At 47.5% G+C, this 27,732-nt stretch overlaps 1 protein-coding gene across 6 annotated transcripts in view; it reads right to left on the bottom strand.

Annotated features, from left to right (window-relative positions):
* SLC4A4 (solute carrier family 4 member 4) overlaps nucleotides 1-27,732 on the bottom strand; it is a 239,997-nt gene that overhangs the window by 176,407 nt on the left and 35,858 nt on the right. Inside the window, exon 1 of one of the 6 annotated variants that reach the window (XM_080408338.1) lies at nucleotides 14,560-27,557. The exons of the other annotated variants lie outside the window; for them this stretch is intronic. The gene's annotated coding sequence lies outside the window, so the exon portion shown is untranslated. Of the gene's footprint in view, nucleotides 1-14,559; nucleotides 27,558-27,732 lie in introns of those variants that run through there. 6 annotated transcript variants of the gene reach the window in all.

Below are 27,732 nucleotides of genomic sequence, written 5' to 3'. Positions count from 1 at the left end.
ATCTGTGTATATATATATATATACACACACAGACACACACCCCTATATATAAACACCTATATAAAAACATACACAGATAGATAAACCCAGACAAAGAAACAGCAACTGTGGGAAATCTCTCCAGCTGAACATTGCCTGCACAAGAGCCTCACGACCCAAGGCACAGGTAGCTGGGACCTGACACAGAGTTTCCGACCCACAAACAAGGATGTTTAAGTAGGTGTCTCAGCCTTGCCAGGCTGCCTTTTAAAAGAAAAAGGTTATCTGAAATGGGAGTTCCTCGGTTTAAGTCCATTTCCCACTCAGCAAAAGAGCAGGCAGTGTGTACAATGTGGGGTGGGGCAGCACACCCAGTGCCACCATTAACACAGATCTGGTTTTCCCCAGGGAAAACAATCCAGCACTCTCAATCCTGACTTCCCAGCAAGCAGCTCCTGCACTCGTCCTCCCCTGTGACCTTCTTGGGGGAAAGTCTCTTCTCCTTAGCAATAACCGCCAGCACACAGAATACGCTCCCCCCTCCTTAACACAAAACATGTGAGACCAGCTCGCATCTTAATTTCACTTCTGTAATTACAGTTTGGAACTTTTCCCTTCCTTCAGGCTTCCTACTTTCAAATGCGCAACTCCAAGCTGCACGTTTTCCTCCCCATCACCTCCCCAAGCATCTCTGAGGTGCTGAAGTTGTTCTAAAAGCATCATAAAGCTGTGGACCACCGACATTAGTTATCTGGCCCGAGTCAGGCTGGGTCCCAGCCAAGCGTGCAGCACAGACCGTATGCTGGCTGTATGCTTTCTGCGAGGAGGACAGGCAATACCCGATGCAGCACCAAGCTCCACTGGCAGAGGCAGAAAGCCTGGTTGTGTAAAACGTTTTGGACATATCTGAAGCAGCCAAGGGAGCTAATGCACTTTCAGCACTTCACAGAGTGCAGTCACAGCATTTCTGATCCAATCTCAGTGTTCTCAAGTGATAAGCGGTTGCACGATATGCTGGTTGCAAAAACATAATCCAGCATAAAGGATATTTTTAACATGGATAATTTCAATAATCTGCTTCAACACTCAACCTCGTAACGCAGTCCATGTGGCACAACCGAGCAGCGTCACATGAGCAGGAACTTCTCAAAGCCTACTTGTCATCAGCATCCTCATGCAGCTATGGTGGGATTGAGACACAGAGAAAGTGCATGACCGAGAATCACAAGTATGTCAAGGGTTTGACTTGATTTCCAAATAGTAGAGGCTTTGGCAAGGGGGCACATGGAGAAAAAGGAGGAGGGGAAAAAAAAATAATGAAATCAATCCCTGCAAACTTTAGCTGGTACTAGATGGAAGTCCCTGTAAAATTATGTAATTTCTACAAGTTAGACAAGTTACTAAAAAGTAAGAAAGGATGTGATACCATTTGAGATTACGTCAAAAGGAGCGTGACCAGAGCACGCAGCTGTAAAACAAAGACAGAAGAGACAAAGTCGCCCAGCCCAGGCATCAGCATCCACACATAATCCAGGCGAAGGAAAGACAACTTCTCCAAAAACATTAAACTAGCAAGATAACCAGCAGGCTTTCAGAGACTTAAGCACTCCAAGCTAACCTCATCCCCACCTAAGTGACAACAGCTTGTCCAGGAAGACTTTATGCAACACAAGCTCTTCTGAAGAAGGCCACTGGCATCAATCCCACTGCACACATAAAATGCTAATTTAATAATAGTCAATCAAAACTAATGCAGACCTGATAGCTAGAAATGCAAACAGCCAAATTCCTACCGAAATGCCCTTTTTGCCTCCACCAGCTGCACTGGGAGGGGGAAAAAAACAACCCAAAACCCAACAACAAAAAAAAAACCCACAAACACACAAACCAGTGCAGACTCAAGATGAAGAAATAATACTTCCAGAAAGGAGGGGAGAAAAATGCAAAACCAAGTTACATTAAAGCCACCTGCGAATAAACTGAAATCAAGAAGAATTTCATCACTTCCACCAATTTAAGCTGGCCAGAACAACAGAAGAGAAAGTCCCAGCCCACAGCACCATGAGGCCAGGGAGTCATTCTGTCTCTGAAGAATGCCAAGTGCTGAGCAAAATACTGATGGTATCTGCACAAGCCCCAGGACCCAAGGGATGCTGGTGCCTTACTAATGACACCCAGGACGATCATTCAGCAGAAACAGGACTGCAAGTGGCGATTCCTTTCTGCACGGTCACAGCAGGCTCACAGTTCTATTCAAGGAGAGCAGGCTATTGCACCTTCGTATGATGAGGTTGCTGGGACAAAAATCACATATGTTTGAACCCCAGCTATCACTAACCGGGCTTACACCCACACGCAGGGAGATTTTTCTGCTACACCAAACTTCATGTCATGATATCAGAAGGGCAGGTTTATATGTGGTGTTGCCAATCTTATCAAAAATATAGCTGCCACGGAGCACCAATGAGCACTGGGGTAAAAGACAGGCTGGAGGAACCTCGCTGCCACAGCCACCAGCCTCACAAAAGAGCTGGTCCACCCAGTCACTCCCCCAACAGCACCTGCAGTGAAAGCAAAAGGAGATTTCTCCACACTTTTCAGTAAGAGGGAGCAGGTCACTGGCATACGGAGCAAAGCACCACCTTCAGCTGCCCCCTGCCCTTCCACGCGCTCAGCCGATCGAGCAACGAGGGCAATGCATTGCAGTGACCTACTTGCCACCTTGACTTCCAAGCGTGGTGCCAGCAAAGAGCAGACCAAGCCCGTGATCTTTAAACTTGGACCTGCAGACTATCAATTAGCTGTTAATAACACTTTGGCCCAGAGCAGGCAGAGGCACATGATTGCCGTTTTGCTGCGCTAGTCAGCGGACAAAGCGATAGGGGTTCCTTTGCCACTAGAACGTCAACTTCAACGGGAGGAGCATGATGCAGCATAAAAGCAGAGCGGTAGAAGCAGACAATGCATGATCCCGCATAAAGTCGATCCATTTAGAATCACCACACTCACTTTACCAGCAAAATGAGTTTGCTACTGGATTGGCATTTCGCTTCATGGGAGAGTCATGTTCTTAATTTGGTTCTAAGTGCCCTAAAGCTGGATTTACTGTATCCTCCAACCACAGCCAAGAGCACATCGTTGAACTGCTGAGCAGGCAACTCCCAAGTTTTAACAAGACTGTCCTCTAGATGACATCCATTTAAGGGCAGCCCAAAATAGACTTCCTCATATCAGCCTAAAACCAGACTGAGAACAAAATAATAACCCAAGCGCTGAGAAGTAGTTTCTTGGCAGAAAGTGTTCGCACCTACTTCTTATAAACTCCTTTCCAGTGACCCACAGCCATGGAAGAACAACTTGAGGGGAAAAAACTGGTAGGGGCACAGCAATGCTGACAAGCAGCACCGCTGGCAGGAGGTCCTGGGTCCTCCAAAGAAACCTAAACACTAGTGTAAAGACTAACAAGCTTGTCCAGAAGACCAAGCAGATTTCTGCAAGAGAAGAAGAAATGGAATCTCAGTGTAGGTGTTTCTTACAGATAATGTCTGAAAAATGTCATCCACTCCAGAAGCAGACTTAGGGAGATAAAAAAATATATTAAAAAATAAAATAAAATAAAAAAATAAAAATTCATTCTTCCAGATAGAAACAGCCTAAAAAATTAAGATCGCTTGCATTTTCCTTTACCAAAGGAAGGCTACTCATGTTAGACTCCTGCAGCACTTTTCCAGCCACTCGAGTAAGTTTGTCACTGGAATGAGTTCCTCTCACTGTATCAGCAGCTGGCTCCTCCTTGCTTCAGTAGCACAACAAAGCACTACTCCCCAAACACCAACCGCCCCGACATCCCTAGAATGTTCTCTTCAGAAAAGAGAGATTTCCCAGGTTCCTGTGCAACTCAGCCCTCTATCAGTGAGGGTTTCAAGCCGTGGCATTTTAACACGAGCTAGATATATTTTAAAAATATTTTATAGCTCCCTCATTCTCTTTCCTTGCCTTCCTGAACTCTCTAAGAGTTCCTACTTCTGCCTTATGAACTCAACGCTCAAGAGCATCTTCAAGAGCCACAGCTGACGTTAACACGCTCTGCGTGATACACAGCCCGCAACAGAACAACGTGTGGGTTGCTGTTAAAGCAGGAGAATGATGTCTGGTGCCCATGACAGTCAAGTTATGAAGGTAACGGGCCAGGAACTGCGTGCCAAGACCTGACACACCAGCACACCAGACCAAGCTTCCTTGCTCATGTTGATCTCCCGCTGCCTGCTTTCATCCTCTTTCTCATGTGCATCTGCCTAAAAAAATGCAGGCAGCCATTCCTTGGGAAGAAACCTCAGAAAAACAACTTCTAAAAAACGGCTCGAAACACTTGTTTGCTTTGCTAATGTATACTCATGAAGCACAGCAGGATAAAGCAATTTTACACTCCCTTGTAAGCCGGCAGGGCCAAGGAAATGTTTTACCGACCTACTGATCTTTTTTATTTTTTTAAATAAATAGAAGATGAAAAGCATTTCTGCGGTTTGGTGTATGGGGTACAGCCACCAAGCAAGCCAGCATGCCTGGGGATGGAGAGGACAATGCAAGGCAGCACTCGTGACCAGCACCCACTGAGCACAACCTACCCAAAGTGGCATCACCTAGCCTCTCCGTAGCTGTCCCGATTCATCCCCGACTTGACTGAAATCCTTCCAAGCAGTATTCTTGGGTGCTGTACTTGCCTGCAAATTTCACCAGTCATCTTTAACCAGAAGCCTCCATTCCAGCAGAGAGCACAACAGTGGCCAACTCCAGCTCATTTTCAACAGCGTGGATACGAAGCTGCCTTTTGTCCTTTTGGTGATAAGGGCCTCGGTCAGCAAAAGAGATACAAGATACTCCTCGGTGACTCTGGCTGAGTCACCAGTGTCCCAGTCATCAGCCGCAGGCACTTTCTTAATTAGAGGGTATAACCACTTACCACCAAACCCAGCTTGTAAAATCTTCATGTAATCGCAAATTTCTTGGAGACACCTGCTAACAAAGAACAGCTTTATGCCCAGCACCTAATTGCAACACAGCTGTTTAAAGGTAAAAGGAAAATACTCTACGGTAATATTAAATCCCGTTATCTGCACCCGCTATCTGGCATTTTTTTATTGCTAAGTGGAATGACTGGTCCAGGAACAGAGCCAGAAAAGTCAGTCTGATACCATAGTTCAAGACTTCGTAGACATTACCAAGAATTTCAAATTAAGGGTCATATCCAGAAGCGTACCAACCTCTTCATGAAAAATGCTAGGTACCTTCACTGAGTTACTTTCAAGCCTCCACGGGAAAATACTAAGCTGTTTGTAACCCAGGAAATGCTTGTACCAGGAATACTTAATGCAAAGGTGTCTTATTCATCATTTAGAATTAAAAAGGCAGAAACAGGCTCAAGAAAGGTGGCTCCATTTGTAGAAAAGTAATTACAGAAATTTGTAGAGTTCACAGAAATCTCTATGCACTCCCGCTGTTCTCCACCACCGAAGGCTCAGAGGACATTCAGGTTACTTGCCAGGAGATATATTTTGAGCATGATGAGCTTAAGTTGTTTTTGCAATGCTTTTTAATAAATTAAGTTCTATACCTAAGGTTCAGTGAACTGCATTGGCTCTGGGCTCTTCTAGCTTGATCTTTAATTTGAGTAATTATTTTAAAAGCTGGAGACACGATCTCCTTTTATTCACTGTCTGGAGAGGATTCTGACACTCTAAGATACAGTCGGGGTTTCCACAGAGTTGTTTTGCAGTGTATTCTCTTTCAAAAAAAATTATACATTGCAATTTTGGCAAAGGGAGGACGATGGGTGATCCAAACAAAACTTAGGAAATATGGAGGGTTTTTTCTTTTGCAGCAACTCCTACTGTTTCACTGATTTACTCACAGGTCCAGAGTGTCCGTCACGGATTAAACCCAGAGTGTGATGATCAGAGTTACATGCCTGCTCCTTTAGCTTATACTGCAAGTAGGAATAAGGCATGAAACTGAGTAGTCAGAGCATCATGGTTGTAGTTCAGTGCCCACAATAGTCAAGGAAGGGTGCCTGGGCTTGCCTGCACTGTCAGCGAAGCATGGACCCAAGCCTGCGCTCAAGCCCAGACTTGCTCGCATTCTTTCCACACTAGCAGGCTCCCAGGCTTAGCTTCGGAGAAGGTGGAAAATTCAGGGCCTACCACAAAGCCCAGCAGACCCAACTTTTCATCCTCACTGCCAGACACCAGTGAGGTCGCGCACACAGGCCAGCGCTCTCCAGCGCAGCAGCAGGAACGGGCGGCCAGTCTCAGCAGGCGCCACGCAGTGACGCTCCTAGCGTGCATTGCAAGGCTTCGAGCCGTCGGGCTCTGTACATCGAAGCCTACTTGCGAGACCCGTGCTTCAAGCACACCAGTGACTCTGCCACCCCCAAAGAGAGCTCAGTGCCATGCAGATCCCTCCTTCCCCCCACAGCCCCCTCAGACTGTCACAGTCACGCATCCCAGTGACACAAGCCATCCATTGAACGCTGCCGGGTACTCAGCCTTCATTTTACATTCAAAGCTTAGCTAAATTTTCTTCCAACGGTTCTTATCTTTTCATCCGTATAACACTCCACTTAGAAGAGCACTCTATCTTTTTCAACTGATCTATTTTCAGCTTAAAGGTTTCACAAAACTTTATTTTAGTTCTTTTTACAGTTACGCAATCTATCTACATTAAGCAGAGCAAAGCATCAGGCAGATTAATGCATTAATCAAAGGAAGCCTGCTCCAAACTGACGAGGCACATACCTTCTCTACTAAGCTAACCGAAACACTTCTTTTGTCCGACATGTCCCGACATATTCAGGACTCCGATTTACCCTAGTAAGGTGTCCAAATCCACTTCCCCAGGCACGGTTAAGTAAAACATACACCATGCCACAGAAGGCATTCTCAAAACTGGTCCAGCACGGAAGGCGTACGCTGTGGGAGACAGACCGCCTTTCCTTCTAAAACCCAGCTGCGGCTTTTCGATAGATAAACCGATCGCTCACCGTTCACAAAAGGGTAGAAAATGTCAAATGTTATTTTATCCTGAGCGAGAATCATTTACACAATCATGGGAAAATCTCTGCATATCTCGCATTCCTGTAGCAGTACTCGCTCCTGAGAATAATCTTTGCTTTCCAAGCACGTTTTGGTGATGTATGTGTCAGTAATACACTGGAGACACAAACTCACTCTGCAATGGGAAGCGTTTAAAGTTAAAACTCTGCTAACACCACCTGTCTGTTCAAGATGTGTTTTTTCAACTAAATTAGCAATGTCATCTGACAGGGCTGCAGGTGAACTCTGACTGAAAACACAATCTAGGCAGCTGGACTAGGCGATTGCTGGAGGTCCCTTCCCACTGAAATACTCTGTTGCTTTTCTAAATAAATATTCTATTCTGCAGTTTCTCTCCAACAGCACCCTGCAAGTCCCTATCAAAGAGACACTGAAGACTTTGCACTAGTCTTCCACTGATTTCCAACCCCACCCTGCAAGCAGCTTACAGTTGCAACCTAGACTTTGTTCCTACATCCCTCCAGCCCCGTTCGATCCCTTCTCTCCGCTCACCATCCTATCTCACCACACGTTTCTCCCATTCATACCATGCAGGACTCAACCCAGCACAGCATTTCAGCTCAGCCTTAAAAATCAACCAGTTGAATTGCTCCAAGGCCAGAAGTCACCTGTGCTGAAGTGCTTTGTGGGATTAAGGCAACAGCCCCATGGAAGCAAAAGTTCCATGAACAATAAGAAAGGTTGGACTTGATGATCTTAAAGGTCTTCTCCAACCTAAACGATTCGATGATTCCATGAAAGGTGCCAGAATTGGAGCCTGCTGTACCATCAGCGGCAATGTCAGCCACACTGTTGCACCCCGGCAGCATGGTTCCAGCTTCCCAAGCTTTCCCTATGCAGCGATACAGATGCTGACTACACTGAAACCCCATCCACCTCCATGCCTTTCGTGAGCTTACCCCTCAGCAGCGTTACAAAGGCAGCCAGCACCGCTGCCGTAGACCACGTTCACACTGTGCCCGGGACGATGCTCCTCCACACCTCGTTATTACTCACAAACCCAGCCGAACAGATCATGAGATGTTAAAACAATTTACGTGGAACTACCCCCAGGGCAGTACAGGCTGTATTGTGCCATTAAGGCTTTGGAACGAAGCTTCGTTGGGGACATAAGAGAACAAAGTACCCATCTATTTTCTCATTGCCGTTATTGTTTCTGCCTAGAAGGACACACAGGCTGGTCTGTTGAACCAAGCTGCTGTTCTTTAGCTGTGCTGTTTGCCTGCTGAATGCACAAACTGTCAGGCATGGAAGTGATATCAGACTATTGAAATTTCACAAGATTTTGGGTAAAATCCGTTTCATGACACCAAATTTGCCAACGGTGACACCTAAACACACACGCGCAGTTCCCGTAAATGAGAAACACGCTTCCATCCCGTGCCAGCGCAGTAAAGCAGGTTTAATACCCTCAAACGCTACTTTTCCTTGAGTTACTGAGCAACTGTTTCCCAATCTCATTCTAAACACAGGGTCTTCTCATACTTCGCAACCTTGGAGAAAGACCTTTATGCTTACGAATAAGGGCTGAAGTGTTACATAGTCACAGGTACAAGAAAAGCAGTTCTCTCTTGCAATCTTCTGTTCAAGGTTAAGAGTTGAAATTAGAGACCCAGATCAGTAAACCTCCAAGAGGTGAAGTAAAAACTTGAAAAAAAGTCTTAAGGCAAAAATAATCTTCAAGCTGCACACACGAGTGAAAAAGATAGGCAAGTTCTGACTCCACACCTACCGTAAAAAATCATTAAAACTTGCCATGTTTTGTCCAAGATAATTACTTGACATGCATGACTCCAGTCGCTGTCTTTGACTTAAGGCTACACATCTGCAGAGTCATCAAAATCAAAAAGTCTGCGTGTTTTGCTCAGAAAACAGTAGCAGAAAAAGATAAGGCTATACCACAGGAATGAACTTTAAGTGAAAAGCCAAAAATCTGTAACACAATTAAATCTCCACCAGGGAACAATCCCATAACATTTGGGGCTGTTTCATCAGTTCCACAGAGCAGCAGCAGCCACCTTGCACAGATTATCAAAAGAGGTACCATTCCCACCACTGCCCCCATAGCTCTAAGCCCAGGTTTCTACCCACAATTATTTTGTGTCCATAGTCAGGCAGATGATGGAAACATCCGAGTTCCAGATTTAGCAGTAGGAACACTCAAACAGATCAAAAACCCAAAGTTCAAAACCACCCTCATTAAAAAAAAAAAAAACGTAGCAAAGAAATCTGTAGCTAAAGGAAATGAAAATAATAACTGAGTAAGCTGAAAAAGCAGTCCTTGAAATGGGTCTAAAAAGGAGCAACATAGGCAAACCTGCTCCAATTTATACAGAAATGCAATTTGTTTCACAGTCTCTGGCTGGATCCAAGCTTTTCTCCTCTGAAACCCAGCCAAAATAGTCACCACGGACCTTACTTTGCAGGAATAATTTGTTTAGAAGGCAAAGAAAATTATAGCTTTCATCGAGCCAACATTTTGCATTTCAGAATATTTTTAAATATTTTCATTTATTACGGTAACATTAGAATTGAACGAAGCACTTGTTATAATTATCATTAATAACAGAATAAAGTGACTTTAGTAGTCCTCAGTCTTAAAAGAAGTATTTCAAACAATTCCCACCAGCAAATAGTTCCATACATCTTGCATCTTAAAGTGAGTCTTGAAAAACTGATCAGTGCTTACGGAAGGACAATTAAGGCTTATTTTGAGTCAGATTTACTACACAGTATTTAGCAAGCAGGCACTATATAGTAGCAGAACAGAATGACCCTGTTCCCCTATAAATGCAGTTATAGAATAAAGCTCAGGTTCGAAACGCTGTGACTTGGAAGATTCCTCCCCTCCTTTTAGGGTCTCCTTAGCAGTAGTAAATACATAGATTAGCCACATCCCCTCTCTCTACACACACACACACACATATACATATTATACACACACATTTAAAAATAAAAATGCTCCTTCAGTCTTTGTTTTACTTTTGCAGCAGAATTAGCACTAACAGCACCCGTTCCTGGAATTTGGATGTTGAAAGTTCATTTGAGCTGCAAATTACAAGGATTCCGATTTTGGTGATGTCAAATCATCTCTCCTGATTTTTCTGGTGAGAAAAATCTGTTAAAAATAGGGCCATTTGCAATGTGCTCTGACGTGCTCGGAAGGATTGGTCATACCCAAGCAGCATGGATCACAGCTGACCATCGTATGCTATGAGTCCTGCTCCCCTTTTATTTTCACGGCTGTAAATTTGGACAGAAAGCCACAATTCCAAACCAAACAATGCCAAGGACCAAGATGTAGGTTTCTCTCATTTTTCTGCTATTCCTCCCATAAAATTCACGCGCGTTGTTCCCACTGACAGCCCCTGTGGCAACTTCAGAAGTTCCTTATGTGAAAAACCAGTAATTGCAGGAGAGTAACTCAAAGACACTTCTACCTCTTCAATTAATGTAATTAGGCAACTGAAAAACAAGAGGACAAACGACACCGTGGGGCATCCCGGCTCGGCAGGACATGATGCAGCCACTCTGTTTAGAAACACCCGGCACGAAGGACAGCCTGCACAGCTAGCACGCAGTCCCGCACTAAGTGCATTATTCCATAGGGGATATCTCATCATAACGAGTATCACACACTCGTTTCCACAGCTTAACAGTTAACTCCACATCACAGCATCTTTGAGCTCATTCTCCCTGCAAGTTTTTACCTGAAAGACTATGGCGACTCCAGGAAGCCACTATTCGATAAGGGTGCCACCAAGGTCTAGAGGGACGATGGCAGAGGTCTACCTGAGAGCAAGCACCCCGGCAGGCTACGGCAAGATTTAACTGATTATTTTTAAAGTTCTGTAGCTTTTTAGTTATGCCACAGGCTGTTTGGGTGCCGTCATTGTCTTCAACGCTGTCCAACAGCAATAAAAAGCATTCCTGCCTCAAAACTGCACACAATCCTGAGCAAACTCGGGTAGAAAGGAGATGCTATGGCAACTCCAAGTGCAAGGGCAGGGGGGCAGAAGCACTGCTTTGAACGGCTGCAGGACTCCGCTGCACCCTTGGTAATTTTACTGCTGAATTTTCATTTCAAGCCACACAGTGAAAGATAGTTCAGAGCGAGACCTCTGCCTCCCCATTTAAGTTCTGTTCTTTAGAGGGAGCACAAAAGAGAAGCTTTCCTTCCACCCCAAGTAGCACGATGACACAGACGTGCTCCTTTATCAATATTAACTGTAAACTGCTATTACTGGCTTTTGAAAGAGCACTCCCTTTTGAGTCTTCTAAATGCATTTGAAGCTGGAAGCATCTAATTGACTTCGAACGAGAAAACCTGACGGTAGTTATCAGAATGCTTTTAATTTGCTCAAAGCAAGAGTTCAAATTCTAAACCTAATGCACAAAGTGTATGAAAGGCAGGTCGCTGGCGCCTGACAAGGATGCTATCTCACTAAGGCAGTGAAGTCATTTTTACCAGCACCACAGAGGAAACAACCCGATGCCACAGCACCAGAGTCAGAACACTGCCAACGCTGTTCGCAACAAGGCATCCTTAAGTCCTCTGGTGCTCCCAACCCAGAAGAAGGAATCCGAGGGCAAACCAGTAAAAGCTCTGCTATTTTTGAGAGCGACACGTATAACAGCGTCATCAAATTTTAAAAATGAAAAAATAAAAATCCAAAGGCTACCAAATCCATGCTAACAAACGAGCACGTAGGCACATAGTAGCATCCCTTTCTGTACCCAGGGGAATAAGTGTTTTCACACATCCACCCTCCCGCAGCAGCTATTCCACCCCGTGTATCTTTGCTCAGCCAAGGCAACACCTTGCCTTTGCAACCGCTTCTCTCCGGCGGGACAGAATCTCCAACTCTTAAGAACTGCAACCTGGAAACAGCTGTTTGCAGACTTATTGGCAGAAAAAATAAACCTAGTTTTTCTCTTTGCTCTCTCGCCCAGCAATTTTCATTCACAACCTTGCCCAAAACACCTTCCAGCTTGTTATCTACTATGGGTCTTCAAGGTGGCAGTGCAGTTAAAAATCCTTCAGACAGAAACACAAACGGCTTCTGCATTGCTGCTGGAAGAACTCTCGTATACGTGAGCAAGGCGCCCTCTCTGATAAGTAGGGAGATGAGAAAACAATAGGAGTTACGGATTTTCCCTTCTCACAAGGACGATTTTCTCTGAACTGCATTTTGTGGATGAATTCAACCTTTTCTTATCAGCATAAGACATCAGTAACCGAAGCATTTGCCCTACACCCACTGCAGGACTGTGAAAGCACGTTTTGAAAGCTCCTCCACAAACCTCCTTTCACAAACCCACTGCAAGGAATGCCATGATACAACGCCGGTACACAAAGGTGTTTTCTGGCTGCGGAAAAGTTTCAAGATTTCAAATCCTAACATGGAAGCTTAAAGGAAAAATCTTCACAGTTACGAGCTGCAGACCTCACTGGGAGCTGAATGGATGTCTACAGGGTGTTAAACTTGCTAGGAATGCCCTGTGCACACAATGACAACTTCATCCCTCCTCCCCTCGGGGGAAAAAAAAGAATAAAAAGAAAAAAATGAGCCCGTAATTCCTTCTCACCCCACTTTCAACTCTGGACAGCAGCAACACGCCACGCTGCCAGTTCCTCCCAGGTTATCGGCCACTCCTCCACAGTTGCCAGCCCCTTAAAAGTCTTGGAAACGCAGCTCACAGTAGCCTCTTCCTTCAAGCCCAGCCACCGCTTTTACACCCATGAAGTTCACACTCGGCAGAAATAAGGGATGAGTTACAAGCAAATCCTTCCCGTGATGTTTGGCGTGGATTTTTTTTAAACTTAAAAATATAGGCTTATTTCACATTTGCATCTAATGGGGGGGGGGGGAGAGTAATCACAGAAAAAGCATCGCTGGAGATTGTCCCAGCACTGGCCCTTCAGATCACACTGGCACTCAGGCAGGTGAAGTTACTGAGAAATAAAACCAGTGGCTGAAATAAAGCCTTGCAAAACTGAACACTGTGACCTCCTGGCATGACAGGAGTCACCAGGAAAGGGCTTTCAGCGCTGGCTTCGGCGCTCTGCAGCGGGCAGGAGGGGGGGGCACACACCAACCAGTTCACACACACGCCAGCGTGTGAGCAGGAGCACGCATACTTGCGGGAGAAAACAACCCAATTAATCACTCTGCATATGATGGGAAAGTATTATGACAAAATTAAAAGTTGTTGTGAAAGGGTCGCCCGGGGTTTGGGAGCCTTACGGGGCTGGGGGGTTGGTTGGGGGGGGCAGGAGTGTCTCTGTACCCTGCTTTTAACACACAGACAATTTCCTTTTGGTTATCAACCAAAATAAGAACCAGGCATATTCCCGCAGACTATCACATCAGCAATTCCTAAGTAGAAAATTCTATTCCCACACACAATATGCGACTCTGCGTACCTTAAGACCAGCTAGCCAAAAATATTTTTTTTTTTAATGGAAAATACGTACGTTTCAGGAATAACCAGAACGACAAAGGCACCCAGCAGCTAGCAGCCTGAGCTCAAAGTCGCGCTCGATGCACAGTAAACCGCACCTCCCCAAAACAAAACAAAAAAAAAAAAAAAACAAAACCAAAAAAAAGCAAGTGTCCCCAGTCCGCAGAGCGTTCTCCATCGGAGCTGCTGCTCTTGGGATGGGCCCCAGGGCCCAAACTTTGTGGCGATTTACACACCTCACCCTACTTAGGGGGGCAGCTCTGCGGGACGATGGCCCATGGCACCGTGCCCACGCCGCGGGGCTGCGGGGGCACGCGAGGCCACCGGCTCTCCCGAGCGCGCGGAGGGGATGCGCTGCTACCAAAGGAGAAATCCCTCAAAACTCAGGCAGAAAACCAAGCCAGCGCGAGGTAGGGACAAAAGGCTGCTTGAAGGCTGGTGTCCGTGCCCCGCTCCAGCCAGCCGCCGTGCCCGGCGGGCAACTCGCCCGCGGCACGGAGCTGGTCCGGGCGAGGGGATATCCCGTACGGCCGGTACCGGGCAGAACGTGAAGGGACTCGGGAGGAAACAGGATTTCCCTGGAACCGGCCGCCGCCGGTGGCTACCGAGCATCGGACTCGAACCATCCAAGGAAAGTTTTTCGGCACCGTTAAAGTTGGCACCAAGCGGGGAACGCCGGAGCGCGGCCGGCGGGGCAAAACCGGCAGGAAGGCGGAGAACCCGCGGTGCCCCCGCAGCAGGGAGAGACCCCGGTGCCGGGGAAGCTCCCGGCGCCCCGCGGCAGGGAGAGACCCCCGGGTACCCCCGGCGGCGGGGAGAGACGCCGGTGCCGGGAAAGCCCCCAGACCTCCGCGGCGCGGAGAGTCCCCGGTGCCGGGAGAGCCCCCGGTGCCCTGCGGCGGTGCGGAGCGGTGCGGAGCGGTGCGGAGCGGACAGCCCCCCCGCAGCCGGGCAGGTGCGCGGCCCCCCCCGCCCCCCCCCCCCCCCCCGCCAGTGCCCCGCTCACCTCCGGGGCTCGGGCTTGCGGCGCTCCTCCAGCTTGGCGGCGGGCGGGGCGGCCGCGGGGAGCGGGCGGCGGCGGGGGGGCGGCTTCAGCGCGCGGCGCGGGGCATGGCGGCACGGCTGCCCGCCGCCGGGCTGTCGGTGCGGGGCCGACGGCCGCCCGCGGGGCCCGGGCTGAGGGCGGCGGTGGGCGCCGGGAGCGCAGCGCCCGCGGCAGGCCCGAGCGGCGAGGCGGAGCGGCTGTGCTGGCGGCGCCCGCCCCGGCCCGCATTTAAAGCCGGCCGCAGCGCTCGGCCGTCCCCTCGCCCGCTCCCATCCCGTCCCATCCCCTCCCCGGCCGTGTGGCCGCCGCTCGGCGTCACGGGGCCCCGGGGCGGGGAGCCCGGAGGAGGAGCCTGCGGGGCTGCGCGCCGCGGCCCGCTCTGCCCGCCCGGGCAGGTGCTCGGGGCTCGGGGCCCGGCCGGGCCGCCCCGGCGCCGGGCGGGGGAGCAGAGGCGGCCCTGCCCGCTGGGCCCCGGCGCTTCCCCCCGCTTAGTTCTTCCCTTGTTTTAGCCACCCCACTCCAGCCACCCCTCCCCGCCCCGCAGCCTCGGCGCTGCCGCCCCATGGAGCGTGTCCCCCCCGGGGAGGGATGCCGGCCGCCCCCACGGAGCGTGTCCGTGTCCCCCGCCGGGAGGGATGGGATGCCAGCCGTCCCTGGAGCGTGTCATTTCCCCTCGGGGAGGGATGTCGGCCACCCCCACGGAGTGTGTGTGCCGTCGTATGCCCCCCGGGAGGGATGCCAGCCACCTGTGGTCAGGGGGGGGTGGATGGCAGCCCGGAGAAGTAGAAGCAGCGGCCCACCGCAGCCCCGGGCAGGCTCCAGGCAGAGCAGCACACTGCCCCAGCCAGAACCCGACCCCTGACAGCAGCCCGGCTACCATCCTGCCTCTACAGAGAAAAAAAAAAAAATTAAAAAAAAAAAAGGGAGGGGACCCCATATAAAACATCATTTGGTCCATTCATTATAATTTTGCAAGGAAGTATCATTGTATGTAGTGCTCTTCCTTGGCTTCCAGTGTGGCAGGGCTCACCAACCACCAACCCACCTTTGCTGCCCACAGGTGTAGTTTCACTCCCCCCTCTGTCCTGTACACGCTTCCATTTACACTAACTGCCCTTGGAATTCCAAGTTCTTTCCAGACTGGTGTTGGAATAGAGCACTAATCCCAATAACCTGCATCTAGTTCAGTAAAAGCTGCAGCTCTTGTGCTCGGCTTTCCTGTCCAGGCCAAGGTGACGAGGTCTGTAAAATGTTTTTAAACAAGGGGGCTCTGCTCTGCAAAAGGCTCACAAGTGACAAGGCAGAAGAGCAATCCATCAGCGGAGCAGAGCTGGAGGCTTGGGGGCACAAAGGAGCCTCCTGTAGCTCTGGAAGGGGGAAACTCCACTTCTCCAGCAAGGTTTTACCATTACCACACAGGCACTGCCTCTTCAGCTACTCCTCAACTACCAAGCTCCACTGTTTGTCACCCATCCAAATTCAGTATTAGGGAATAATATGCAATCCATTGGACAGGCAAAAAAGCAGCAGCAACAGAAACCGCAGCGCTTGCAGGCTGGAATGAGAGCACCACAGAAGTCACCTCCTGCCTGGACTCCTCCTCTCCCTTCTGCTGCTGTCACCTCTGCACTTTCCCCAGCCCCTGAAAACTGCCTTTAAGCCACTGAGCCTTCGCCCCCATTTTAATGTTTTCCTGAAAGATCCCAGACTGATGGTCTGCACGTGAATGAACAGGTCATGGCTTGGGCTCCTTTGCCCCCTTTTCATAAATCAGATTCCATAAGTACCTGTTCTTAAACAGCCAGTGGGTGACTGACAGCATAGCCGTGACTTTCATCACTTAAAGCTATGTTTCATTTGAACTAATGACAGTCCCCATATTAACAAAAGCAAAGCACTTAATCAATTGAGCAGCTTTGTATGTTCAACTCTAAACATAAACAACTGTACGTATACATCTTCCTCTCTTCCAGCTGCTTGGAATGAAGGATGACTCTTCATGCTTTAACTCCCTGATGGTATCCCAGTTATTTTGTACCTCCAACTTCTCTTCCATTTATAAATGAACTGAGAAGCTTCTGAAGAAAAGGCACATTAGCAAGAAAAGGCACATGAGCTAATTCAGAGGATTGCTGTTGCATCTTGCTGCATACACAGCTATGGGGGGTTATAGGTTACCCCCCCCAAGTGTTTAGCTCCCTCAGTGAAAGCACTTCTTGGATGGTTCTCAGCAGCTGACTCTTAACTTGCTATTTTAGCAACAAATCTAAATAACTCCCATACCAATTCCACCTCCTTACAATTCACAAACTTAAAATACTGCCACTTTCAACCTGTGCATTTAATTTTATGGCTAAAAAATGTTTTGACATTAGGATGGATGATTTTAAGTCAGTCTTTAAATACACCATCACAACATTCAATGATCTAAAACCCTATCAAAACTTTCCAGGAGCCCTTAAATAAAAAGCCAAGACAATTATCTTGGCCAAGTTTGAAAATGAGTACATTCTGCATACAGAGAAATGCCCAGGTAAGGGACCCAATAATCCTGCCTGTCATTGTGATTGACAAAATAAAAACCCATCATCTAGAGCTGACTTGTCCGACATAATGTATGCACATACCTTTTGGCATTACTTATACATCTTTGGCCCGCATATTCCCTCTTAAAAATTACCCAGACATTTCCAATATTTCTGCTGTCTGATTTCATAAGCAGAGATAAGCTCATCACTCAGGACTAAAACCCGCTAATTTTCCATTCACGGAACAGGCAACAAAGAAACACTTTTGTTTGGGAAGTCTTTGGCCAGCTGTTTAAATCTGCCTTCCCAGCCGGCTGGCTTCAGCCCTGCACGCAGAGGCTTGGTGATGAGGTGTGCCACCAGCCTCTGCTGAAGCCAACCTCCCACTCACGACCAAGGCCATAGAAGCCTGCCTCCACAACGGCACGGAACAGGATGCCACCTTCCGCTGAACATCCTCTGCTACACAGAAATCATTTTTCTGCCTTCTCGTCCAGCGCATAATTTGCCTGTGGGGTCGCATCAGGTATCGTTGTCAATGACAGCATTTAACTCGTCTATGGGTTGTGAGAACCGCCAAAGAGATAATGGTAAAAATTAGAGGATACAGAAACGCACATGCTCAGTGGAATCGGTAGGGTAAAACTTTCCCTGTGGGCAGGCTATTCCATAAATACATCTCACAGCTTTTCTGGTAGATTCTTCAGAAGCCGCTCATGCTGACCACAGCGTTGTCAGTCAGATGCTGAAGTAGATGAAAACTGGCAGCTTCTGCATTTCCAGGGTTTTGTGCAGGCTACCGAGCGATAAATTATTTGCATTGGATTAAGTCAGGAGTAATTCAGACTAAGTCAGGAAGTTTCAGAGGATCAAACTGTTTCAATAGAAAGAACTAGGTGCAGAGAGACTGCAGTTGTACTTATCTAAGAGGCTTGCTGCAGCTTCCCCTTTGTTGACAAACCCTCAGTGCTAAGTCATCATTTACAAAAGCAGGCTCAACCCTGAACACACTTGTGCCTGCAAGTAATCCTCTTCACATCCACAAAATCAATCACGCCTATTTTCGGGACTCAATCCTGGATCATGGCTCTTCCAAAGGACCTTGAGGTTTCGGGGTGTTTTAGGTTTCTTTTATAAAGATACAGGTATGCAGTTCATTCTAGCTGTTGAACTCAACAAAATCCTGCATTGCATTCCTTAGTCTTACAGCTGAATTAGCCCACAGCACTGATTTCTAAGGGCAACCACAAGAACCAATTTTGTAGCTCTCATATTTGTATTCCCTACTTGTGTTCAGGTCACCAAGAATCAGGACTCACCCGTCCTTTCCCTCCGCTTCCCAGGAAATCTAGATACAACCCCGTGTCTCAGCAAAGCATTACCTGATAGCTGGCTATTCAAGGTCTAATGTAAATAAACCGGTTGGCTTTTGAAACTTGATTAGCAGGTCCTGCATTTTCTAATAGTTCTGCCTCAGTTAGCTGTGAAAACAGTATTCCATGGGGAGCTGACTTTTTAAACTCCACAAGAGTCCTGTTTCAGCCTCCTGTCTGCTCACCTGCTGCAAAACCACACACGGGGCTCTAAGAAGAAAATTGCCAAATTCCCACTGACTTCCCGTGCACTGGCTTATACTTTCATTTTTGGAAGGAGGCAGAAACAGGAGGTGCTGAAAACCTTCCAGCCAAGGTAAGACAAAATTGAAGCTGGAGCCTTAAGGGGTGGTGGGGTTTTTTTTGCCATGTGTGCTTGATGTGCTTATCATTAATAATACATCACATCTGCTTGAGAGCAATGAGCAATCCTGAATCACTTTGATAGCCGTATAGGCCACAATGGTCTATTCACTCACATCGAAAGAAGAGAGCTATGGGGATTTCACCGTCTGGGTCAATTGCTTCTGGGACCTTCCAGCACTTCTGACAGCTGCTGGTAGCACAGTGTATTTGTCTCAACAGCTTTTTCAGTAGATCCCTAGTTAAAGTTGGAAGGTTAAACACTTGGAGATCAGAATGTATGAATATAAGTGTTGTATTCTGCTCGTCTGGGAAGCAGCGCAAGGTTGTGCTTTGTACAGACCTGTAAGCGAGACCTGCAGGTCTCTTACCAACTACTACCTCCAGGACTGCATTTTCTAAAACGCTCGTATTTCCTCGCAAAAACATGCCTTATATCTCCAGCACGAGCAACTCCCCCACGCACCACCCCACTGTGCCCATCACATCCAGTAACAGCAGGGCTGCACAGAGCCCCTGAGCTGTCAGGGTGCCAGGGCAGCAGCAGCACCAGCAGGGAGCCAGCCCCAGGCTGTGGTGCCAGTCGGGCCCATGCTGGGAACCTGTCCCATCAGCAAGCCCGCTTCTCATGGGGAGAGCGGGGCCAGCACAAACCCCAGCTTCAGCCCCCCACCCTGAGAAGGGTAAGTGGCTGGTGTCCCCTTTGCAGCAAGCAAGCTGGGCTTTCTGCAGGACGGCTCGAGGGCCTCGGGGAGCAGTGCAGAAAGCTGATTTCATACGCCTGAAGTTGTGTCCTGCCCAGTGCTAGAGGGCGTAAAGCCAAACCAGCCTTTGGTCAAAGAGCCAGAAACACAGGGCTTTGTTAAAATAAAGAAAGTGTGTTTGCTTATACACCCACAATAACCACCAGAGCATAGGATGCCGAAACACACGCTTCCGCCACCTACAACTGTTGGGATACTGAAACAACAAATACTCACCCCCTCTAGAACGAGTGAAGGAGGAGAAGGCCAAAGAAGAACGGAGCAGCCCAGCTGACTGAAGCACTTGTATGCCTTCAAACACATCGCCTCTTCCCTGCTTCAGCGCAAGCTCATGCAGAAAGCAGGTCAGAAGGGACATGGATTGTTTTCACATCTCAGGACGGGAGGGAAATCAGAGGGCTAAAGGCAACCCCCTGTAGCACAAGGCTAACTGTACCTAAATGGGTCACAACTGGAAGTGCTTGTCTGCTCTATGACAGATATAGGGGGCTGCTAATGAGGGCAGTGGTGTTTACATCAGGAGGATTTATTCTCCTCCCAGTTTCTCCCCTAGCTGTCATTTAAATTAGTTTCTTTTCCTCATTCCTCAGTTATCAGCACCCTGGGTCAAAAAACATGAAAGCTTAGAGGCACGGGCCAACATGTCCTCCAGTCCTTTCGTACAGCACCTGTACTGTGGTCCAGAGCGATTCTTCTGAGCACGAAACGCTCACAAAGCATTAACCCTCGTCTTTACCACAATCCTTCTCACTGTGCACCAGCTCAGGAAAGCTTCTGACATTTTATTGCCTACTGGAAGGACACGAAGAAATCTTACCACCCACTCTCAGTGTGAGGCCAAGTCCACCAACATGACTAACAGACAAAAACCACAGCCTGCTGTCAAAAACCAGCAGCCCCCTCAGTAAGCCTTCTTACCCGCTGGTGGAAGGCACCTTCCAACAAGCTGAGGGTGACAGGCATTAATGTTAGGAGGCTACCTACATCAGGAAAACAAACTCTGCCTGCTTCTCTAGAACTGAATCCTTGCCTCTCATACACTGATAGCATCTGGTCTCGAGCACTGAGTATCCTGCAGGAAAGAGCAGATTGAACGGCAGGTCACTGTGACCCTCTTAATTCAAGACTACATCTTTTCCTGATGCATAAAAATATCAGCTGGATACATAACTGTGCCGGAGTGCCAAGCCCCTGAAAGGTGGAACACAGTAAGGTGATCCTGAAATGGAACTTTCTTTCCAATGCAGTTATTCCCAAGGGACAGAGCTCTAGGCTTCGCTAAGAGATTCAAACCTAGCAGCTTTCCGGCTGGTAACATCCAAGAGCAGATAGTACAGTCTTCTTCAAAAGATGCCCTATATACAAAAGCCTCCATCAAGATGGAACATTCTGCAACACCTCCACGGGGTTTTAGAGATGCCAAATGGCAGCAGCAGGAAATCCAGAACACAGCGTGCCACAGCAAGACAGCAACTTCCCTGCACAACGCCTCCTGCCGCGGAATGCTCTCACAAGGCGAGCGCATCCAGAATGCCGCCGCAGGATCCGAAAGGCTTTGCTTATGGCTGAGTCTGAAGAAACAAAAGAAAACTTTTTTGATGGTATAAGCCACAAACTGAATATTTATAGGAAATGCCTTCGATAAACACGTTTGTCATTACAACAGCCACAAAGTCAAGATAGAGGTGGCTCCCTCTTATTCTAAAGGCAGCAACAGTAACACAATTATTGTATTGATAAATTACCAACTTCTCTACCTAATCCAACCATACATACATCTGAGTGTCCCTTCTCAGGTGATGTCTTGTGATAGATATGGGGGGGGGGGGGGAGCTATAAAACTATCACAACAGGAAACTACACAGTAAAGTCCATGGAGATCTCTATTGCTTAGCTCCAGGCAATTAATCATTAATTGATTTCCAGTACTGTTTAGGTTATTGTTCTTGGAACATTGTTTTTTCCTTTACTTAGCCAATTTAAACAACAGATATTCATCTGAATGTTTCTTCTTCTTCATCTCAGCTCTTTGCCTTTAACCATTTTCCTGTTGTAATAACACTGACTCTTTATTCCCAGTAAACAACAGTGTTCCCATCGATTACCTCTCAAAGTGTCACCTATTTTTCCCCCTTTGGGGGGCCCTCTTGATACAGGGAAAAAGCCTACACAGGAGCAACTGGTACTTGCAATAAAGTAACATATTTTCCTTTCTGTCACTTCACTTCTAAACTCCAGGCCATTTTTATGCCAGACACAGTCTATAACACTATATACCAAAGGCTGGTTTGTTGTTTTGATTTTTTTTTCCCCTTTGGGGAGGGCTTCACAGTTTATTATCCCAGTGCCTATCCTGGGTCATCAGAAAAGTTTGCTTTTCTTTTCAGAAAATTTAACAGCACCATGATTATTCACTGCTTTGGATTTTCACATCTCTTGCTCTTTCTCTACTCTTTTATATAAACGTATCCTAAACAAAACATTTAAAAACAAACATTGGCAGGTCATACTTAGCCAGAAATTGGTGCTTATAAATAAAGCTTTGAGGACAGAATGATTTTTAAATTATTTGTTTAGTAGCTCCAACAGAAACAGAGTATTTTATAGCAAACAACAATCCCCCAGGAGCACATGTAACTCCAAAAGGTCTCTGGCACTTCAGGACAGTCTGAAGAGCACAGCATCCTAGGTGAGGGGGGAAGAAAAAGTGCAGAGTGCAAGTAAAATTGGATGAATATGTTTGCCCAAGCCAAAACAAGGAAAAAAAAAACAAACAAAAAAAATCACAACCAAAAAAACCACACAATCCCCACATAAAATGCTTTCTTTCTTTTTCGCTCTGAGATTATGCACAATCACAACAGAAACAATCAGAACAGTTAGTAGCAAGGGGTTTGCCCTGTCCCTCTTGGGCAAGAAAAGGCTGCACCCCAGCAGCTGTGACACCTTTGCTACTGTGGCAGGCAGCGTTCCCACAAAAGGTTTCAGGTGCTAGGGGACCATTTTTGCAATGGGAAAATCCTGACAAAAACCCACTGCCAGCAGCTTCCCTCTCTCATGGCGTTGTTTCATGAGGGGACAGCACTGCTGTTGGAGCCCTTCACCCCTTGTAATGCAGTTTTAAGGAATGTAGGAACAAGGAAAGGGAAAGCAGGAGACAAAGCTACCTGCAACATGACTGCTCATCGAAAGCCAAGAGGCTAGGAGGGAAAACGCACCGGTGAGAGCTGGCTGCTCTTTCACTGCTCTTCCCAGCCCAGCAGCCTTCTACCACAGCTTCTGCAAGCTTGGGCAGATGAGGAATAGCCCAGATCTTAGGGATTCATCACGAAGGAAGGGAGAAGCAACCCGAGCTGAAGTCATCCAAAAGCAACGTGCTCCATCTGAAGACCTTTGGATAGATTCTGTTAGGCATGAAACCCCTCCCTGGCCAACTCTGTCTGATATTCCAACCACTGTTCCCAACATAGCCGAGCTGCGCACTTCATGTAAGGCAACACCAGCGAGCTCAGGGGAACGGCACCAAGGAGAAATCCACCCATGAGTCCTGTTGCTGAAACCACCTATTTAAAAGCCTCTGGTGGTTACCTGTGGCAGCAGCCCCTATAGAAGGCTGCAGCCAACAGCCCATGTCAGAGCGAAGCCCCATCTCCACTGCATGGAACGAGGCGATTTGCTGAGCAGAAGGGCACAGGCAAGGGCTGCCCGGTGCTCTGCCCACAGCAGTGAGGGCAGGCAGCGGAGCCTTGCGGCGAAGCACTAACCTGCAAGAACAGATCAGGGTCCAGGCTGCCGCCTACAAGAAGGAGATGAAGCATGTGGTTGGCCTCAGCTTCTACAAGCTTCCAGTCAGCAAAACAAACCGAAGGCCTATCAGCTTAAGACTAACAGAAATTAAGGCGCTGTGTGAAGTAAAAACGTGCAGAAACAATATCTTCTGCCTTAAAGACTAATAAACTCAGGCTTCACCTCAACATTTATGTTAACAACAGGAGACAACTTTCTTGAGACAACATCTTGTTCTGTGTGCTTTATGGAACTTGGGGCACGACAGAGTATTGACAGATATGAAGGGACAGCATGTTCTGGTGGAGCATTTTAAGAAAATAGTAGTGCTGTCAAAGGGCAAGTTTTCATTTTATGCTTACACAGCACCAGCATAAAATATTTCCCTTGGAGAATCTCACATACCATTTTATTAATACAAACAGACACGGAGTATCTCCATCTCTGAGAGTCCTGAACTTTTCACCTGCATTTTCCCCCCATGCTCACCATCCCATCTCAAAGCTCCCATCTTTCCCCACCGAGGGAGAGGACGTCCTCAAGGCACCTACCAGGTCTTCCTCTGAAAGCAGAGTATTTTCTTACACCGCTATTATCTGCAGCAGAGCAGCAACAGGTTGCCCTCCAGGATATGATTTTGTCTTCATTTTCAGCCTTGCCTTTGGTGGGAAGATGCAGCCCAGGACACTAACACCCTTTGTTTCTCTCAACTGCAGCAGGGGCAGCGTAATGCAAGTCTAAGCACTGGTGGTATTCCTCAGTTGATTGTGCAATTTCAAGTGCCACGTATGCCCTAGAAGTAGCATTAGCTCAACCTTTTGACCCCCTGAAATGCATTAACGCTTAATGTATATTATGGCGAGTCCCAGAAGGGTGAGGGTCCCAGTATACAGATGCAGAAACCAACTCTCCAGCCGGAGCATCCGCTTCTGGGACATTGTCCATGACACAATCCAACAGACAAACCAGCAACCCAAAACCTCAGGGGCAGCCACGGCCAGGGTAAAACACATGCACAGAAATGAGAGCAAGGACAATGCTAGGCTGTGAGGCACCCGCTGGGTTCAACTAGGAAGGCAAGGGAACAGCGCTTGCGTGCAAAGGGGGCCCCAAACACACACCACCAAGAAATATCTGAGTAACCTCTCCTGGCGGTGCACAGCTGCTTCCCGTTACTCCTCAAGGAGGATTTTTACAACTCCCTGCCCAAAAGGAACAGGGACTGTCACTTGGGCCCGGCCAGGGCAGCCTCCTGATACAGGGTGGCATCAGAGGCAGCGAGAGCACCGATGCAGCAGAAGTTGGGGGAAACTGTATTCCCATCGCTCAGGACAACATCTTCTGGTCTTTTCTTTCCAATTTGTTGTCCGTCTTATTTTGCAAGGCTAAATCCCAACTTCCTTCTCACATCAAGACTTCTCACTGAGTTGATGGGGAGATTCCAAGAGATATTAATTGCCGTTTGAAATCACTTCAAAGGACCTTCCCCCCACCCCCTTGTATTAATAGCCGGAATGAGGAAATTGGTTTGGGTTTCATACTTACATCTGCTCCCCAAGTCTTTGTGCATTTCAAAAACCCATCTTAAACCAAGCCTGTTTCTATTAAAAGGCTCCTACTCCACACAAGCGCTCACACCCATGCCTTTCCACTTCCACACATATCTATAGCCCCATGTTCCAACTGGCAGCCAGAGGTGCCAGAAATAACCACAAGAAAGGCTGCCATGAAATCCCCAGCCAAGTTTTGAAAATCTAGGCACTTTACACAAGCATCTATGCTTAGAGTACTTCATCTGAAGTCAACCTGAACTCGGCCTTGTAAGGTTCACATATCAGGGATCAAATATCAAAAAAAAATGTAAACGCAATTACTTCTTTTTCTTTTCCTTCTTAAAAATCTGCAGGATAACAGTTGTTCCGCAAGCCTGTTAGTGCATACCTCTAGCACCCTGCTGATGTTCCTGTCCCACTGGTACTAGCTAATGGCTAGTTTTCATTCTTAAGTGGTTCCCCCCCACCTTCAAAGTCTATGCTACAGTGATTTTGGAAACTGGGTCAAAATGCAATTACTACATTCCCATGCTTTGGGCTGGGAAAAGAGAATAAAAGGAGGAAGAACATTAAGAAGAAATACTGTTGGCTGTAAGCCAGTGTTACGCTTCTTGCATTCTCACCTGTGCCGCAGCCCAAAGCAGTCCTGAGCGCTCCCACAGCAAGCTGCCATTTCACAGCAGGCCATTTTCCCTGCCAGGGTGTCAGGCAAGAGCACGCTCCATCCTAACGCAGGCTTTCCTGGCCAGACCCCAGCCAGCCCTGTCACATCTGTGCTGGAGGATGGGAGCAGGCAGAGGATGCAGCTGATAACAGCAGAAAAAGCCAGGGTGTGGGGCAGCAGTTCTTGCAGAGGACAAACTAAGTTCTCTCAGCAAGCAGCAGTCATTGCCCTGTGACACAGTCTTGCCGGGGAAGCTGTTGCAGCCACCTCAGATCTCCAGAGCTCTCCCCCAGCTTGCCAGCCCCATCTTTTCCGTTCCTGTGGCATAAGCAATACATCCCAGCACTTCAGTTCCCCCACTCCACTGAGAAGCATTTGCTGGTCCCAAACAGCTAGTGGGCCTTCTTGAATTGAAAGCTAACCATCAACCGCTTCCTGCGTGACCTCGCTCTTCACTGACTTGCATTTTGCAAAGTCACTCACCTTCTCGTACTAGCAAATCATATCACTTTCACACAGGTATCAAGGGACTCCCTGCACTTTTCCTCTCACCCGTCAACTTTGCACAAACTAACTATTCATTTACTTACAAGAAATCAGCTTTACGAGAGGCATCTGCTTTTGATGTCATCATCTACTACTTTGGCTGTCAAAAGCTAAACCCTGCTTTCATGCATAAACATTTTCCACAGGAGAAGGAAAATATTTGCTGTGTGTTCAGACATGCCCCTTGTTATTGTCACACTTATAACACAATCTATCATACCTTATCAAATTGCACATCTTCAGCATGCAGATGGTTTGTGACAACATGTTTAGGAGGCTTTCCAATATGGAAAAGGGAATGACTCAAAGACTTTTTTCTTCCACATCTTCCTAACTAGGTCTCTCTGGGAAACACAAAGCCCGTTATACACATCCCCTGTCTTCCTCTCTCTCCCATTGTTTCTTGTACATGCAGTTATCACAAACCAATTCCCTTTGCTGCTCTGCTCTCTGGCATTGTTTTCCACAGTTCTCAGAATATCAGTTCCAACTGTGCAGTATTTGCTGGCTCCGCTCCCAATTAATAATTGCATGTTAGAGCTGGGTAGTTATGGCTGCAGATTAAGGCCTAAAAACATTCAACAGTTTCTGAAAGATACAGACAGACATACAACCTTTCTTTTCCTAACACCAAACACAGTTTATCTTGCTATCACAATGTTCCGGGGAGATGTTATGCCACTTATGTTAACGATTTAAATAGATCAAAAAGTTGGCTCAGCAAGAGCATTTGCCACTGACAACAAACCACAAGCCTGATGTTATCCAAGAAGTAACTGTAATATGCTAGCACAGACTAGACAGATCACACACAGGATAAAAAAAAAAAAAAAATCATGAAATCACCCTGTAATCATCGACATAGCACCAATTAAGCAAGCAATAACACATGGCAAAAATAGACAGGTTTCCACTGGACGTCTGTATTCTTTCAACCATGTTGCAAGGCACAGGATTTCACACCCACCTGGGAAAACCCAAGAGCTTGCTTTCAGAGACTCTCCAGCTCCTAAGACTGTCTAAAAGCTCTCCCATGTTACAGTAACAGAACCTGCTGCAAAAGACCTTGCACCAGAGAAGAGTCTTACACTGGTCATGCCCTGCATCAACAAGAAAAACTCTGAAATACCTAGTTTGCTACAGAGGGAAAAGGAAGCGTTAGGGTTGCGGACTGGAAGTCACTGCATCCCTCCTGCATGATTTTGCCTCTCGGCATCCAGCCCCAAACCAGGCTGCCCAGACCTACCTCCAGTCCGTCCACAGAACCAGCTGTTCCATCAGGTTCCTTAAGCAGGAGGAGAAACAGTGGTTCACAGCAGCTCACCTTCCACATTCGCTCCAGCTCAAAAAGAGAGGCAGAATCCAGCAAACATTCTCCAAGCTTGGAGGAACACTTCTTAACTTCAGGTCTGTTATGACATTTATTATGGCCCCCTTCTTCCCTCCCCTCAGCCCCCCCAGTGAAAGGGATCAAAATAGTTGCCCCCTGTGACATTTTGCTCCATTTGACCAATCGACTGTGGGAAGCGTCTCTGTTAAAGCCCCTGAAAGCCACAC

This window comes from Falco punctatus (genome assembly GCF_963210335.1).
Source record: "Falco punctatus genome assembly, chromosome: 1".
In the NCBI taxonomy this organism is placed as follows: domain Eukaryota; kingdom Metazoa; phylum Chordata; class Aves; order Falconiformes; family Falconidae; genus Falco; species Falco punctatus.
Note: the sequence above shows the minus strand (reverse complement) of the source record. Positions and strands in the feature narration are given on the sequence as shown.